Source organism: Sorex fumeus, unplaced genomic scaffold (assembly GCF_029834395.1).
Source record: "Sorex fumeus unplaced genomic scaffold, SorFum_2.1 ptg000111l, whole genome shotgun sequence".
NCBI classification, from domain to species: domain Eukaryota; kingdom Metazoa; phylum Chordata; class Mammalia; order Eulipotyphla; family Soricidae; genus Sorex; species Sorex fumeus.
Window position 1 is genome coordinate 9,139,633 of NW_026606168.1, and position 16,043 is coordinate 9,155,675.

The following is a 16,043-nucleotide window of genomic DNA, read 5'->3' on the forward strand; positions in this document are numbered from 1 at the left end:
ATGTGATCCTTGGAAATGGATCATGTAAAAGTCAACTGAAAATTCCTCTGCTGACCACTCCACCCTTTCAGGTGAAATTAATCTCCAGCTTAACTGGCTTTACTCAGGACCAGAGGCAGACTCCCTGCCTTCTGGCTAGGGACCAGATCTCTACCATATGAACACTACTGACCTTTATAAGAAGTATTTGTTTCCTAAACTGTATGCCACTGACAAATTTAGTCAACCCTGTAGTAGGAACCTCCAAACTACAGCCCGACAGCAGCACGAGGCCATCAGGCTGTTTGTCTAGCATCTGAAATGAGGCAAAGGGCAGTCTCTCTCTCACTGAATAGTTTAGATATTCAACTAGAGTCAGAGATTGGTGATGGAGGAGAAAAATTCCCATCTCCCCTACGTACTGTAACAGAGTGCAAAATGTCAGGGATTGAAACCTGAACCTAATCTATTTCCTTTGTTGAAACACTATCTAGTGTATTTCCTTGTTCTCTGGACAAACATCTGAGATCCAGCACAATAGAATGATCCCAGGATCATACTTACAGCATAGCCCTGAGAACCAAAAGATCTGATCATTTCCATGTTAAGCTGCTGGCAAAAATTTTCCCTATTCTGGCCCCTTTTCCCATTTCTTTAAAGCATTGGGTATACCCCCCACCCCCCCCAAATAACAAGCAGGTCTATTCTTTTAGAAAAATCAGGCAGCTAGACAGCCTGGGGGGCAATGGGACTCTTTGGAATAAGACCAAGATTTGATCTATAAAAGCTACTCTGGTCACCAGCTCTAAAGCAGCCCAAAAGCATGAAGACAGAGCCCCTCCTGGGAACAAACTGAGGCCTGATAATACTCAATGATGCCAGTGCAGGCCCAGAGAAAGCTGTTTGCCCTCAGGAGGGAGAAAATGCAGCAAGAATAAAAGTACAGGAAAAACGTAAAGAACACCAAAAGCTCAAAGTTGACAATATACTGGCAATCCACTCTACATAGAAAGTCTCAGATGTGGGAAGGCTGGGAAAACCCTCCAGAACCAACTTCGTGACTTTGTGAGATCATTCACATCTCAACTTGGGGTCTGCAATTCCTTTCTTTTACTTCATGGGCTTTTTCCTCTCTGGAGAAGCCCATGCCTCTCTCTTCCCCACCTCCACACCCATGTATTTCCTAGATGAAAGAGCTTTACCCCACTATTTGTCTTGTACTGAAATGCTGAACCTGGAAAACTTAGTCTGTCAGGAAATAGCAATCCCTGACTCCAACATGAGACCACAACCTCTGCCCCGTACCACTCACCCCATCCAATCTCAGGTGGTATCAAATCAAGTGGAACTCATGTGTTTTGAGGGCTGCCTTGTGGCACTAGTGGCAGATGCTACTGGCCGACTTTTTATTAATCCCAATACTAACCCCAATACTTCCCAGGGGAGACCAAAGGGGAGGGGTGGTGGGGCGAGGGTGGGGCAAGCATGACTTGCAGTAGCGCTGTCAAGGTTTTATCATATGGGCGACCACTCAGGATAGAGACTTCATTTGAAATCTCCTCCTGAGAGCTACCCAGCATCAAATGGCAATTGTCAACAGCTCATTCCAGGTTATGGTAAGAATTCCACCAAAAATGTTTTTGATTCCAGGGTTCTTTGGTTCTCAGAATAAACAGAAATTAATGCAAGACCAAGGAGAGATTTGGGCATTGCTGATTGCAAGCTTATAGACAAGAGAAAAAAAAGCAAAGGGCAAGGTGTGCCTTAGCTGTTCCCCAAAGAGAGGACTGGGGATTTTTAAACTCGAGAAAATTCAAAAGCTTTGTCCAATTGGCAGCTTTCTTCACTACTGCCAGGAAATGTTGCACTCAGTTCCAAGAACTATGCACAGTTCACTGGTCTGCATTAACAGATGCCCGCTGCACAGGGTTCTGAAGACTGGCACAGAGCAAGAACACAACTACACATGTCCTGTAGGTGTCTACAATGCCACCAAGAAGGCAGAGTGATTGATCCAGAGAGTGAGCAAGTTGCTTAATACTGAGCAAGGATGAGGAATCCAGAATCCAGAGAGTGAGCAAGTTGCTTAATACTGAGCAAGGATGAGGAATTTCACTCTATTCCCGTGGGAAGCAGAGGTGAGGATTTGCTATCAAGGGCCAGAAAAATTTGCCCTGAAGAATTTACAGTCAGGACCACATACAGCCCTCGGGACCATAGAGGAAAACTTTCAGACTGGACTTCTTTCTTGATTGGGACGAGAGAGCAAGTCCAGCCTCACCTTGTATCAAAATCAGGTATGAAAATTGCATGTTTAATGTATTCAAGAAAGCTACTAAAAGAGTGGGATTATATATGCATTAAACAAACAGCACTGAGACTACTCTAGTACCAAGTATATAGTTTCTTTTGGGGGCAGAGGTAAATGGTACTGAGGATCAAACTGGATTCTAGTTAATAAAATCAACTGCAGCTCTTAAAAATACAAATAAAGTCTACAATATAAATTAAAGGTGGGCATACAGTAAACAAAGCATGAACAAATCTGTTGATTAAAAATACAGTGGAGGGACTGGTTAGATAACTCAAAGAGCTCAAGAATAAAGAACTCTGAAAACTCAATACCTGAAAAAAATTAATAAGGGGCTGGATTGATAGTACAGAAGGCATGTGGCCAACCTGGGTTGATCCCCAGCAACTCATATGGTTCCCAAGCCCTGCCAGGAGTGACTCCCTGAGTGCAGAGGCAGGAATAAGCCTGAAGCACTGCAAGGCACAGCCCCCAAACCAAAATAAATTAAATACATATATATGTCCAATCAGCAAATGGGCAAAACACTGACTTTTTAACCAGAGGACACACTTTAAAAAAATAATACTAAGCATATGAAGAGATTCTAAACTCCAAAAACTTTGTCTTTAGGGAAATACAGATCTAGAACCGACAAGGACATACCACTTCAAAACTACTAGGACAAAAATCAAAGGCTGACAACACCAAGTATTGACGATACCAAATATTGGCAAGGATGCATAAAGTGGAACTCCCTTTCTTAGTAGAAGTACAGAACAGTATACAAACACTTTGGATGGATTAGCTGTTCATTAAAGTTAAGCGATGTATGACCCAAGCAGTTTCACACTTGAGCATCTCCAAGAAAAACGAAAGTATGTTCCCACAAAGATTTGTAGCTAAATGACCATTCAAAAAAGCATTCTTATTCTCCTCCCCCCCCCAGACCCTGGCCCCCCCAGAGAGAATGTGAATGTAGCCCCCCACCACCAATTATGTAGTCAGGTTTCCCACTTTTGGGGAAAATTGCAGGGGTCAGTACATCTGAAGTGCAATGAGTAAGACTCGCCCTGGGAAAACCAACTTTGTGATCATGGTATCTATCTCCCCTGCCAGCTAAGTATGAAGCATTCTTCTTAAAAGCCAGAAAAAATAAAATTTCCATAGAATGGTATTCTCTCAATTTTGCTCTTAAAAATAAGAGGTTGGGGATGTTCTCGGCAGAATGCCTCACATGTGTGAGGCCCTGGAAGTTCCATCCCTCGCACCACCAAAATAAAATTAAAAATTCAAATCTCCACCTGCCCCCTCTCCAGCCCCCCCCCATTTGTTTTTTCAATGATGCTGACTTTTTATTATGCTGACTTTGTTTGTGGGGTGAGTGCCAGAACATCATGACTGGTGACAGTCTGCATAAGGTCATTCACAGCGGGCTCAAGTGCAGTCACAGCCTCTAGATCGCGGCCCAATTGGCCCTGTGATGCACCTGAGCTGCATGACAGGGAAGGCAGCTGAATTTCAGGGAGCTGTGGGTTCTTAGAAGTCAGGCCCAGTCTCCACCCCGGTTGCAGGTCTTTCTCTTTTCGCTGTAGAATCTCTACAGTATGGAGGTAAGATTTGGAATACTGTTTCGTTGTGGGTTTCACCAGACCAAGACAGGAGAAACCTGAAAAATGTGGCGCCAGAGCACATTCGTAAGGCTGGAACACATGCCTGGCCAGCACAGGGCCAGGGTTGGTCCCTGCACCCCCTGGTCTCCCAGCAGCACGCCAAGTAGCCCTGGTGGCCCCAGCACTGCCGAGAAATCCACCCAAAACACAAAGCATCCCACCACCACAACCGCCAAAGGAAAGGAAATTCTCAAGTCTAAACAGGCAAGGCCAGTGTGGAGTGCTGTGAAGAGCCATCACCCTGTTCCAGAATGGGATGGCAGGGTGTTGCCTGAGAAGCTGATTATATACAGGTCCTTCCCAAGCCGTGTTTACTAGGGCAAAGTCAAGGACGCTGAACTCAGACCATCCCTCAGTCTTATCAGGGAGTCAGTTCCTGAACTATCTCCTTATAGAGCTTACTCCTGACTCAGTGCTCCGGTGGTGTCTGGGAGAACAGTGCTGACAGACAAGAGTGGCCTCTTATCTCTCTGCTCCCTGACTCCTGAAAGGGCCTTCTGGGCTGGGACTCTTGGTTCGTGTGGGGGCCACACTCACACACCCAGCAATCAGGCCTCCCACTGGCCAAGCAAGAGTCCAGCCAAGCCGCCGGGCGATAGCTTAAATCTTGAGGGAGGGAGGGAAGGAGGGGGGAACAGGATAGATAACGCCTTTTCAGATTCAAACTAGGTGCCCTGAGCGCCCACCTCAAGTCTGGCAACTGAGTGTACTTAGAAATCTCAAGAACAGGCAAAAGTCATAGAAACAGTGAGTTTATTCCCTGGGGCTAAGAGAGTCAGAGCAGGGATAAACGGCAAACAAGTTAGTTCCAGGTGAGTGGTGATAGGATTCTTTTTAAATTGCTAACGTGGCTTCAAAGGGGAATTTATTAAATGCCATCCAATTTGTACATTATGCCAACGCAAATAAAAAGCCATTTAAAAGTAGAATACAAGTTGCTATGGGTTAAAAATAGAAAAAACAGGCACAAAACAGCCACATTCTTGGCACTTCCACCCCCTCCCCCATCCAAGACAATAAATGTGTAACTAAGAGCAGTTTCAACCTCTCCCAAGAACCTAAACCCAAATCTGTTTCCTGATTAGCACTAGAGGGATAATCTGCATGACAAACTCTCTTCCCCTGAGAAAATTCCCCTGAGAAAAACTTCTATTTTGCAAGCAGTCTCGTCCCACCCTTTCTGACAACAAAAAACTTCAAACTTGAGCAAGACCCTGGCTGTGCCTTTCTACTTGTTAGAGGACATTCATGACCACTCTTTTAAAAAAGCCAGTTAGATCTGTCAAATCATTCTAATTTTTATTTTTCAAAACTATTTTCCTTAAAGGGGATGAGCAAAACAGAATGTAGTTAAAATGCTTTAATCAGAGTTCCAGAAAAGGAGATGAATGGACGAGAGCAATCTTTAAAGGGCCAGTAAGGACAATATCCCAAAGAACTGATGAAAAACACCAACTGATGGGTCTTAAGAGAAAAAAGAAAAAATCCAAAGCATGTTTTTAAAAAGAAATCCACGCTTTGATAGTATTAATGAAACTCTTATTTGGGGGTGATGTGTGAGGCAAGGCAACAATCTCGCCCGTGTTCAGGCTTTTGTCTTTCCAAGGCAGAAAGGAATGACTGGATAAGACAGACAGTGAAGCTAAACAGCTCCTTAGGAAGTAGGAGCCAAAACAAGAGGGAACCCCACAAAGACAACGAAAGGAATTACACACCCCAAGAGGGGAGATGAGCCGTTCCTGAATGGAATGCACACACACTGCTTGCTTTTGCAAAGTTGGTTTTATAGGGTTTTTCCAAAGTGCTCACTAGGGGCTTTCCATGCAGGTAAGTTTTGTTGGCAGGACATTATCAAGGGAAATGCGTTTCTTTCAGCCTTTAGTTCCTAAGTTTTCTCCTTTCCTGGGGGGCGGGAGGGTGTCAAGCATTGAGACCTGAGTATGGCAAAGGACTGGTGATTATTTCCAGGATCTCAGTGTCAGGAACCCCATCCTCTACTTAAAGCCTCATGTTTTCACAATGTGAATTTAAAAAGTGTTAAATACAGCTAAATTTAGTATAGTCTAGAGGTAGAACAGTCCAGAACGGGTGTTGTATTATGCTCCATATTTACAAACAACAGGAGATTGTAGATACAGTTTCCAAATCTAACAGGAGATAGTCACTGTTTATAAACTGCTTACTACAACCAAGGTCAAAGTGTACAAGGAGGTTCTTCTAGCAGCACAACCCATGAGATTGTCAGGGAGGTCACACCTGTGACCTAAAAACAGGCAGCACCAACTAACACCCCTCTTCTGTAGAAATACTGGACACCGGGTTTCAACAATGAAGCAAACCAGCTTAATAACCTCAGACTCAAGTTCTCAAACTCCACACAATGGATATGCAAAACTCTACAATGGTTATACAATGGATATACAATGGTTACAAAATTATCACACAAAAGGAAACCCAAAGTTAATATCTATAATTTCCCATTACACAATGCAATTTACCGAAAGGTCACATTCTTAAAAAGTTGTCCAAAGGCTGCTGACACTGTATCCTTTGTAAACCTTTTGCTCAAGGAACACTTAGTAAAAGGCAATTTTACTTAGTAAATGATGTGCATGTCAGATGATGTTCCAAAGACTTCAGATGCATGAACTCAGTCTATGTTGATAGCAATCCTCATCACAGAAACTAACTCTAAAAACGGACAGCATCCCCACATTATAGCTGCAAAATTGGGACACAAAGTTAGTAAACATCGAAAGTTGCACAGCTAATTGTTTGCCGGCTCCAAAGCCTCTACCTGACTTCTAAGAAGAATTTAAATAGGCACTTCAGGACAGAGAGATATTGCTCAATGAGCTGAAGCACAGGCACTGCATGCTGAGGGCTGGGGGCCAGGGACAGAGCGATAGTACAGTAAGTCAGGGCGTCTGCCTTGCATGCATCTATTTCCGAAATCCTGTATGGTCCCTGAGCCCCCCATGAACGCACAGACAGTAAGTCTTGGGCAGTGCTGGGTGTGACCCAATACCCCCCTCCAATAAAACAAAAACAAAACCCCCAAAAGTGCATGCTCAAGGCCTTAAATTGATTCCTGACACCACACGGTGCCCTGAGCCTATAGTCAGAAGCTATCCCTTGAGCACCACCTGGTTTGTTTCAATCCCCTCCACAACCACCCCCCCCCCCAATAATAATAAGCATTTCAAAGTTGCTGTATCTGCTGTGTTTGAGAGTGCACATCCATGGAGCTCGAGAATTGAACCCAGGACCTCAAACACACAAAAGCATGCACTGGGTGGATCCAGGCCCCAGGAATGATAGGCTTCCTCGAATTCCTGCCTTTCTTTGAACCTCGACTCCCCTGCTTTCGTATGGAGACGCTACACTGACTAGAGTCAAACAAATGCTTGCCAGGGGTTCTCCCACAATATTCAGCTGTAGCACTTGTGGGGAGCTGCAGATCAGGGTGAGTGCTCACCAGGATTTACATGTTTTTAGCTGCGCCTGTAGATGTACTCGCCAGGGGTCGCGCTGTTAGCTGCAGAAAGCAGGTTCTGCTTGGAGGGCTTGAGAGGGGTCACCATGGTGCCCAAACACAGGCTCGCTACAGGTCACACTTCTGGCCATGGTACTCACAAGGTTTCTAGCTAGAGTGCCTGCTGGGGGTTATAGATTTCTGCAGTCGTGCTCACACAGACCTGACGATGCAGGCAGCCCCAAGTAATGTGCGGTGACAAAGACCATGGCTAAGCAGAGCCACCAGGCTCAAGAACAGCTGCCGTGATGGCACACAGGAGACACTGGGACTAAACTTGCCACCATACATTTGCAAGCAAGGAATTTGAAGGTGATGATATCGTTTTATATGTGTTATATGTGCGATTCTCAGGATGGATCCTCTCACCCTTACTGAGACCCTCTACCCACTCCCCCACCCCGCCACATCCACACCTTTAGATCAATTCTACTGATGAGACAGTTCTACAAAAGATAGACTTTGTTTGTTGTTCGGTCACACCAAGCAGACCTCAGGGCTCACTCCCGGCACTTCACTCAGGAATCACTCCGGGCAGGGCTTAGCGGACCATACGGGACCTTGGGATGAACCCAGGTCAGTCACATGCAAGGCAAGCATCCCACCCATAGCCCTGGACAGTAACTTTAAGTCAGCCAGCTTTTTTTTTTTTTTTTTTGCTTTTTGGGTCACATCTGGCAATTAACAGGGGTTACTCCTGGCTCAAGCACTCAAGAATTACTCCTGGCAGTGCTCAGAGGACCATATGGGATGCTGGGGATCAAACCCGGGTTGGCCACGTGCAAGGCAAACCCTACCCACTGTACTATCGCTCCAGCCCCATCAGTCAGTCAATTTTCTTAGAGCTTTTTTGAAACCAATACACTAAATACAACAATATAGTTGTTTACTATCTAGAGGAATTTCTATGTGAGCACCTTGTAAAATTTTCTAAAACCTGAAAAGAAACCAAAAAGGTTAGAAGATCTGGCATCTTTTTAAAGAGACTAACTCCTGCCTCGCAGCGGTAGTTTTTCCTCTTTTCCCTCCCCAGTTTCTCAGCAAGAGCCTGAGAAGCAAAGGTAACTACAGCTCCTCACATTGGGGTGGAGGATCAACTGAGACATGGTATACGTTTTTCAGAATTCTGTGTCTTTCTGTTACCTGTAAATAATATTTTCAGTGATACTTTTATTTAAGAGGGAAGAAAAATGCCCTTAGTAACAGCTTAGTAAGAAATGACCAGGGCTCTTTTTAGGAAGGTTAATCTGAAAGAAAAGTCAAGGCAAGTTAGGACCAGTCTTCTAGGAAGAAGCAATGTGGTCCTGGAGAGGAAGAAATGGGGCACAAAGGACTTCCAAACCCATGCAAATGGATCATATTTAATTTTTAATTAAAAAACTTTAAAACTACAAGTCATTAACACAATTCTGAATTCTTTGCTTCACATTCGCTTCTACGATTGATTTCCAAGGCATGAAACTATCAGCGTTCAAAGGAATACCTTTTCCCCTTAATCAGTTTTCCCAAAGAGGCAACAGTGCCTCAGCCGCCCACAATGGAACAAGCCCAGGTAGGGAAGGGGGCTTTCTGTTCACTTATAAGGGATGCTGAGGGGGCGGAGTCTTAGTATAACAGGTACAGTGTTTGTCTTGCCTGAGACTGATCAGGGCTCGATCCCAGCACCCATAATGGTCCCAAGCACCCTGAGGCAAAGAAATAAGCCAGAAATCAGCCATGAGCTCCAGTGTGTGGCCTCAAAACAAAAACGACAATGAAATTTTTTTTTCACGACAGACATATAAAGGCACTAATGTTTCAAGACTATCTCTTACAGCATCCTACTCAAGCTGCTCACAAAACTTTATTTACTGCAAGGGCAGTGTCTTGTGGTATCATAGCTAACTGTAAATATATTCCAAACCCGAGCATTCTTTGGGTATGCCCTTTATTTGTTCTACTAGAGAGGGACATCGCGTATCTGATAGATCTTATACCCAGGTTCATAGTTGTAAATCTGGGCTGTTGAGCCCGTGAAATAAGCTGAGAAGATGCTCTGTATGCGGGAGGCCCAGTTTCAATCCCCAGCACTGCATGAGGACAGAAAGGAGAGATCCCCACACACCGAGCTACGAGATGCCAGCAAGTGTGGCCCCAAAACAAAAAAAATTGCTAATTCCTTCAAAACACTTTTTTTACATTTTTGACAGTTTTAGTTTTTACTCTGCTGCCAGTTACCCTATCACAGATGCACCCTGGATTATAAATACACATATAAATTACTAATGATCTATTTCTCCCTTCCTTTGCTAAGATGCATTACCAACATTTACCAAGAGGTGGCACTCTATAAACATAAATCTGAAAGCGTCTAAACTAGACAGCTCTAAGCAAATTATACAGTCACAGAATGTTAGCCCTGGAAACATTTTTTTTAAATAAATAAATAAAAATTTTAAAATTATGCTACCCCTAGAGGGACTGAGGGACAGGGCTGTGACGCTTGTCCTACAGAGCAGGTGTGGGTCTAAAGACCAACGAGCGCCAAACCCAGAGGTACGTGGAGAGATCCTGGCGTGTTGGGGATAGAAATCAGGCATGCACTGTGACACTTGAGGCCTCTCTCAAGTCCCAGGAAGAAATCTTTATGTTCACCGAGGGATGCGCAGCACTTGGAGAGCAGATTGGGACAGGAAAGGAGCTCAATGGTAGAGTGTACCACTGCACATATATGTAAGTGACTCGGGAGATGGGAGGTGAGGGAGAGAGAACAAACGCTTTGGGGCTTGTTTGTTTTTGAGCCACACCCAGCGGTGCCCAGGTCTTACTCCTGGCTGAGCACAGGGATCACTGGGGGGAGAGGGCCCCCCTTGCAGGGCGACATGAGGCGCCAGGGATTCACTGGGGTTGACTCCCTACACACTGTACTGGGGTACTGATTTTAGGGGCCAGGAGCTAGCTCAGAAGACTAGTGTGCAAGCCTTCTTTGCATGCCAGAGGCTCAGGCTTGATCCCCAGCACACGGTCCTCCTAAACACTGCCAGGAGCAGTTTCCAAACAGAAAAGACCCTAGTTCAGTTGTTTACCATCTAGAAAACCTAAAGCAAGTTTCTGTACTTTAGCGTTTTCGACTCTTTAAACAACAACAACAAAAACCATCTCATAATGCAGCTCTGAAGATTAAATAAAATAATCCATGCAAGGCCAGAGAGGTAATACAGGTGTTAAGAGGCTTGACTTGCATGTGGCCAATCCCAGTTCAATCCTCAGCACTGCATATGGTCCCCTGAGTACTGTCAGGCATGCCACCTGAGCACCGAGCAAAGGGTAGCTGAGTACAGCCGGGAGTGGTCCAAAACCCTATCATCCCCTCAAAATACTCCGGGCAGTGTTTCAGGCACAGTGCTTGACAATCAGAAGCCCAACAACATAACCGAATCTCGGGAACAGCAGCCAGGGATGCAGCTCAGTGGCGAGTAAAGCTCCTTTGCAAGCTATTAACCTGCCTAACACATCCTGCATGCTGAAGAAACGCTGGGGTAACCTCTTGCCTGGGCTGGAGTGATAGCACAGCGGTAAGGCATTTGCCTTGCACGCAGCCAACATGGCCGACTCGAGTTCGATTCCTCCGCCCCTCTCGGAGAACCTGGCAAGCTACTGTGATGTACTCAATATGCCAAACACAGTAACAACAAGTCTCATGATGGAGACGTTAGTGGGCCCGCTCGAGCAAATCGAACAACGGTAGGACCGTGACCGTGATCCTCTTGCCTATATACTGGTGCTTAATAGTGATATGGGGGGGGGGGGGGGGGGACTCCTTATAAACTACTTCCAAATTAACTTATTTTGGAAATATTCATTTTTATAGTTGGAGATACTCTACTCTTCTCTACATAAATTAGAAACATATTAAAAGGAACTGCTAAGGAAGTCTGGCTAGACCAACAGTTCTAGAGGATAATCATCATCTCAGAACAAAACAAAAAGCAGAACATATTACCTCTTAGCAGCAATGAAGCAGGAAAAAACTGAATGCAGTCAATACATGAAATAAAGGAACAGTGAAAAATAATTTTTTTTCTAAATTTTTAAGGTTTTTTTACCCAAAGGCAAGCCCTAATCTATAGCTGCAAGCACCAAAAATGCCAGTGAAAACCCCAGTCTTACCAAGATGTGAAACCTAGAATATTAAATTCAAGAAGACAACAGCAAGTGGAAAGTCATGGGGGAATCCTAAAAACAAAAGTTGCGGAAAGGAGTTCTAAATACTAAATATTAACTGCTCTGATCGTTTGGTGGCCAGAAGTATGGGACTAACTGCACGAGGCCCACTGAAAGATAAAATTACTGAACAGGTGTTTTTGCAGTCCACTGAAGACTGACTTTGGAATTGATTAGCGGACTGTCAGAACAAATACTATCAACTAAGAGGCCTGAACCACCATTAATTTATTTACCACAGTTGTAGAAAGTGAAGCCCGAGACCAAGCTGCCCGGAGTGCTAGTGTGTGAAGAGCACCCTCACCCCAGCCTACAGACAAGTCTCCTCACACACGAGAAAGGGCTAGTAGAGTTTCTTCTAGTAAGGGCACTAGACTTGCTACAGCAGCAGAGCCCTACCCTCATGACTTTACCCAACCCCAACTGTCCCCCCCCCGCCCCCCGCCAAAAACCCTATCTTTCGAAGGCGAGGGAAATAAGAGCTTACATCTGATTTGGTTGGTCACAAGTCCAGTTTAAAAAACTACTTTTTAAAAGTAGTTAAGGACTGGATACTGAATTCAGAGGGCTGTAACAGAACCCAGGGTCTCTATGAGATCACCGTCACTGTCCTCCCGTTGTTCATCGATTTGCTTGAGCGGGCCCAGTAATGTCTCCATTGTGAGACTTCTTGCTACTGCGTTCGGCATATCGAATACGTCATGGGTAGCTTGCCAGGCTTTGCCATGGGGGCGAGATACTCTCGGAGAGGGGTGGAGGAATTGAACCCAGGTTGGCCATGTCAGCTGCGTGCAAGGCGAACGCCCTACCTGCTGTGCTATCGCTCCAGCCCCTCTATGTGTTAACATTCACAATATCTAGGACAGTGTTTCTCAGCTGTTACTGATCCTGTCCTCTTCCTGTGGCCCCTGTTGGCCCTTCAGAGGAGCCCCTCCCCCCACTTATGCAATTTGCGGCTGTGGCCCCCTTGGAATGCCCTGGGGGTCCATATGGCCCCTTAAGGATGCTGACCTAAGATACAACGCTGGGAGCTGCTGGCTCAAGGGGCTAACACAGATGCCCTGCTAGCGGGAAGCCCCGGTTATATCCGGCACCACATGGTTCACTCCTCTCCCCCGCCTCCCCAGAACATGGGCGAGTGATTCCTGCCCAAGGAAGAATCTAGGATACAATCCAAAATTACAAGACTGAAGAAGCAGAGAACAAGAGCTCATGTTCAAAAGTCTATCAAAAAGAGGGGTGGGAGGGGCAGGAGAGATAGCACAGCGGGTAGGGCATTTGCCTTGCACACGGCTGACCCAGGTTCGATTCCCAGCATCCCATATGGTCCCCTGAGCACCTCCAGGAGTAACTTCTGAGTGCAGAGCTGGGAGTAACCCCTGTGCATCGCCAGGTATGACCCAAAAAGAAAAAAATAAAAGAGGGGTGGGGACCAGAAAGATAGTATAGGGTGTTAAGGTACATGCCTTGCATCACTAGACCCCAGTTTGGTCCCTGGTACATTATACGCCAGCACCTCTGGGCTGGTTGCACCTCCCCCCCAACCCCCTTGCTGGGGTGGCCCCGAGCAGCAGCACGTCCTTGGCCCTTGTACTGAGCTACCTAAGCCAAGAATTGCTGGGACTTGGTTCTTAAACCCATGCTTCATAGGCTGCCCAACTCCCCAAGGGGTTTGCCTACTACTAAAAGGTAAACGGTAAGGTAAAGGTAAAGGCCCTCCCGTTGATCGTCGATTTGCTCGAGCGGGCCCAGTAACGTCTCCATTGGAGACTTTGTTGTTACTGTGTCTGGCATATCCAATACTCTCAGTAGCTTGCCGGGCTCTCCAAGAGGGGCGGAGGAATCGAACTCGGGTCGGCCATGTTGGCCGCGTGTAAGGCGAACGCCCTACCCGCTGTGCTATCTAAAAGGTATGTTTACTAAATCTCCCTCGCGATCACGCTCTCTCTCTCTCTCTCCCCCCCTCCCCTCAAATGACGGACATGCTATAAAGAAAATAAGAATAACTTGCCCCACATTGACTACTATGGTGAACACAGACTGAGAGGTCTCTACCCTGGGACCCAGAGTTTCTACTCCCAGATATCCTACAAAAATCCTCATGGTTACAAGATTTTACACCTAAAAATGCAGCAATAATGGGGAAAAAATTGGAGGTCACAGAGAATGAATGCAGGAGAACCAAGCTCAAGCATCAGCACTGAGGGGTCCCCCTCAAACACCATCTGGAGTGAGTGATCCCCAAGCACTGGGCCAGGAGTAGCTCCAACTTTTTTTTTTAAAGAATCTTAACCCAACAACTTTCATCTTATATCTCACATGCATTTTGATTGTAAATATTCTTCTATAAGTTTCTATTTTACTAGTCAACACCTCCTCTACTTCATATTAGTGATTTATGTTTTATAAATTTCTTATATAAGGTAAAAACTTTGTCTACTTTATAGTGTTTTATTGGAAAATTAATATATGTAACTGATATTTATATAAGCATATAAAACAAGGACCACAACTAATGGTTAACAGTCATACACATATGCTTAAATTATGAAAATCTGTCAAAACTATTATCCTTTTTCATAATAAAACCCTCTGGATATTGGGTCACTGTCACTGTCCTCCCGTTGTTCGTCGATTTGCTCAAGCGGGCCCAGTAATGTCTCCATTGTGAGACTTGTTGTTACTGTGTTTGGCATATCCAATACATCACAGGTAGCTTGCCAGGCTTTGCCGTGCGGGTGAGATAGCCAGGCTCTCCGAGAGGGGCAAAGGAATTAAACCCGGGTCGGTCAGGTCGGCCGCGTGCAAGGCAAACGTCCTATCACTGTGCTATAGCTCCAGTCCTGGGTATTGGGCATAGAAATTAATAACTTTAGGGTCAAGGTCATACCTTGAGATACTTGAGGTACTGGGTGTAATAATTAATACCTTTAGGGTCAAGGCTGTACCTTGAGATGCTTGGGGAGCCATATGCCTTATTGGGGACCAAACTGGGATCAGCTGCATGCAAAGCAAGTGCCATATATCATCTCTCTGGTTCCATAAATCATATTCAAAGACTAGACAGACCATTGATTCACATACCAAAAGGTAATTTACTGGTCTATCTTTTTAGTCTAGTTAATGTTTCTCCAGTCTCCTGAGACTAGGTCTGCGACTCAGGTAACTTTCCTTCTATCAATCTCAACGTACTAACTATAAATTGGCAGAAGAAGCAGGTAACTTGCCTACTGAATTTCACTTTGTACATATTTTTCAGTGAACTCTGGCTTCAGGGTTGCTATACTCCTGATAAGAACCTGACTCAATGGATTGTTTTTTCCCCTCCCTTTCCATGAGGAACTGGCTATCTCAGAAAAGGCTTGAGTTTTTCATATAACTGGTAGCTGGACAGGTTATGTTTTAAATTATAAACATGCCTTCATGTTGTGCAGGGGGAACAAATAGTTATTTTCAAAACCTTAATCTAGTATTGTCCTTGTTTGGTGTGGGGGCCACACCTGGTGGTGCTCAGGGCTTATTCTTGGCTCTCTACTTAGGGATCATGCCTGGCAGGGCTCCATAGCTGGTGCCAGAGATCAAATGCAGGCAGACAGTGAGCAAGGCAAGTGCCCTACCCACTGTCCTTATCTCTCCAGATCATTCGTAGTATTGTTCTTGCGATCAAATGTAAAAAAAGATCGAAGCTGGAGAGATAGCTCGAGCTCTGCATCTGCCTGACCCGGATCTGATCTCTGGCATCCCACATGATCCCTGAGCACCACCAGAAGTGGTAAGTATTGCTGGTATACTGCTGCCACCCTCCCCCTCCAAAAGCCAAAAAAAAATTTTTTTTAAAGGAAAGATCCAAGGGACCAAAAACTGTACAACAGGCAGGGTTCTCGCCTCGTATATAGTCAACCCAAGTTCAATCCCCAGTGCCCTATCTGGTTTCCCCCAAGATCAGCTCAGGAGTGATCCCTGAGCTCAGAGCCAGGATAAGCCTTGAGCACTGCCATGTGTGGCCAAAAAAAGAGAAAGAGAGCCATTTCCAAGTCAGTTTTCTAGTATTTGCCAAGTTCCCCTCCTTTTTTTTTTCTTCAAGTCATACAGATCTAAGTGTTGCTGCTTGTTGGGCCATATACCTGGCAGTGCTCAGGGGACCATGCAGTGCTGGGTATCAAACATGAACCTCTAAGTTTTTGAAATAATCGGTTCACTTAAGTGATTCCATTAAAATCCCTAGATTTTAATGGAAATCAAACTGGGATTGGCTGGGATCTAAATCCTTAGAATGCACTCACTCTAAGCTTACCTCAATAACTCTGAATTTTACCTCCAGTGTCAAATTTAAAAGGAAGGGGGGAGGGCGGCTCAAAGGGTT

The 16,043-nt window shown here is 45.2% G+C and overlaps 1 protein-coding gene and 1 non-coding gene across 2 annotated transcripts in view; both read right to left on the reverse strand.

Annotated features, from left to right (window-relative positions):
* TRPM7 (transient receptor potential cation channel subfamily M member 7) overlaps window positions 1-16,043 on the reverse strand; it is a 104,860-nt gene that overhangs the window by 82,756 nt on the left and 6,061 nt on the right. The window lies entirely within an intron of this gene.
* On the reverse strand, window positions 3,231-3,396 carry LOC130043134 (U1 spliceosomal RNA). The gene has a single exon (XR_008795324.1). It is a non-coding gene; the product is annotated as a U1 spliceosomal RNA (small nuclear RNA).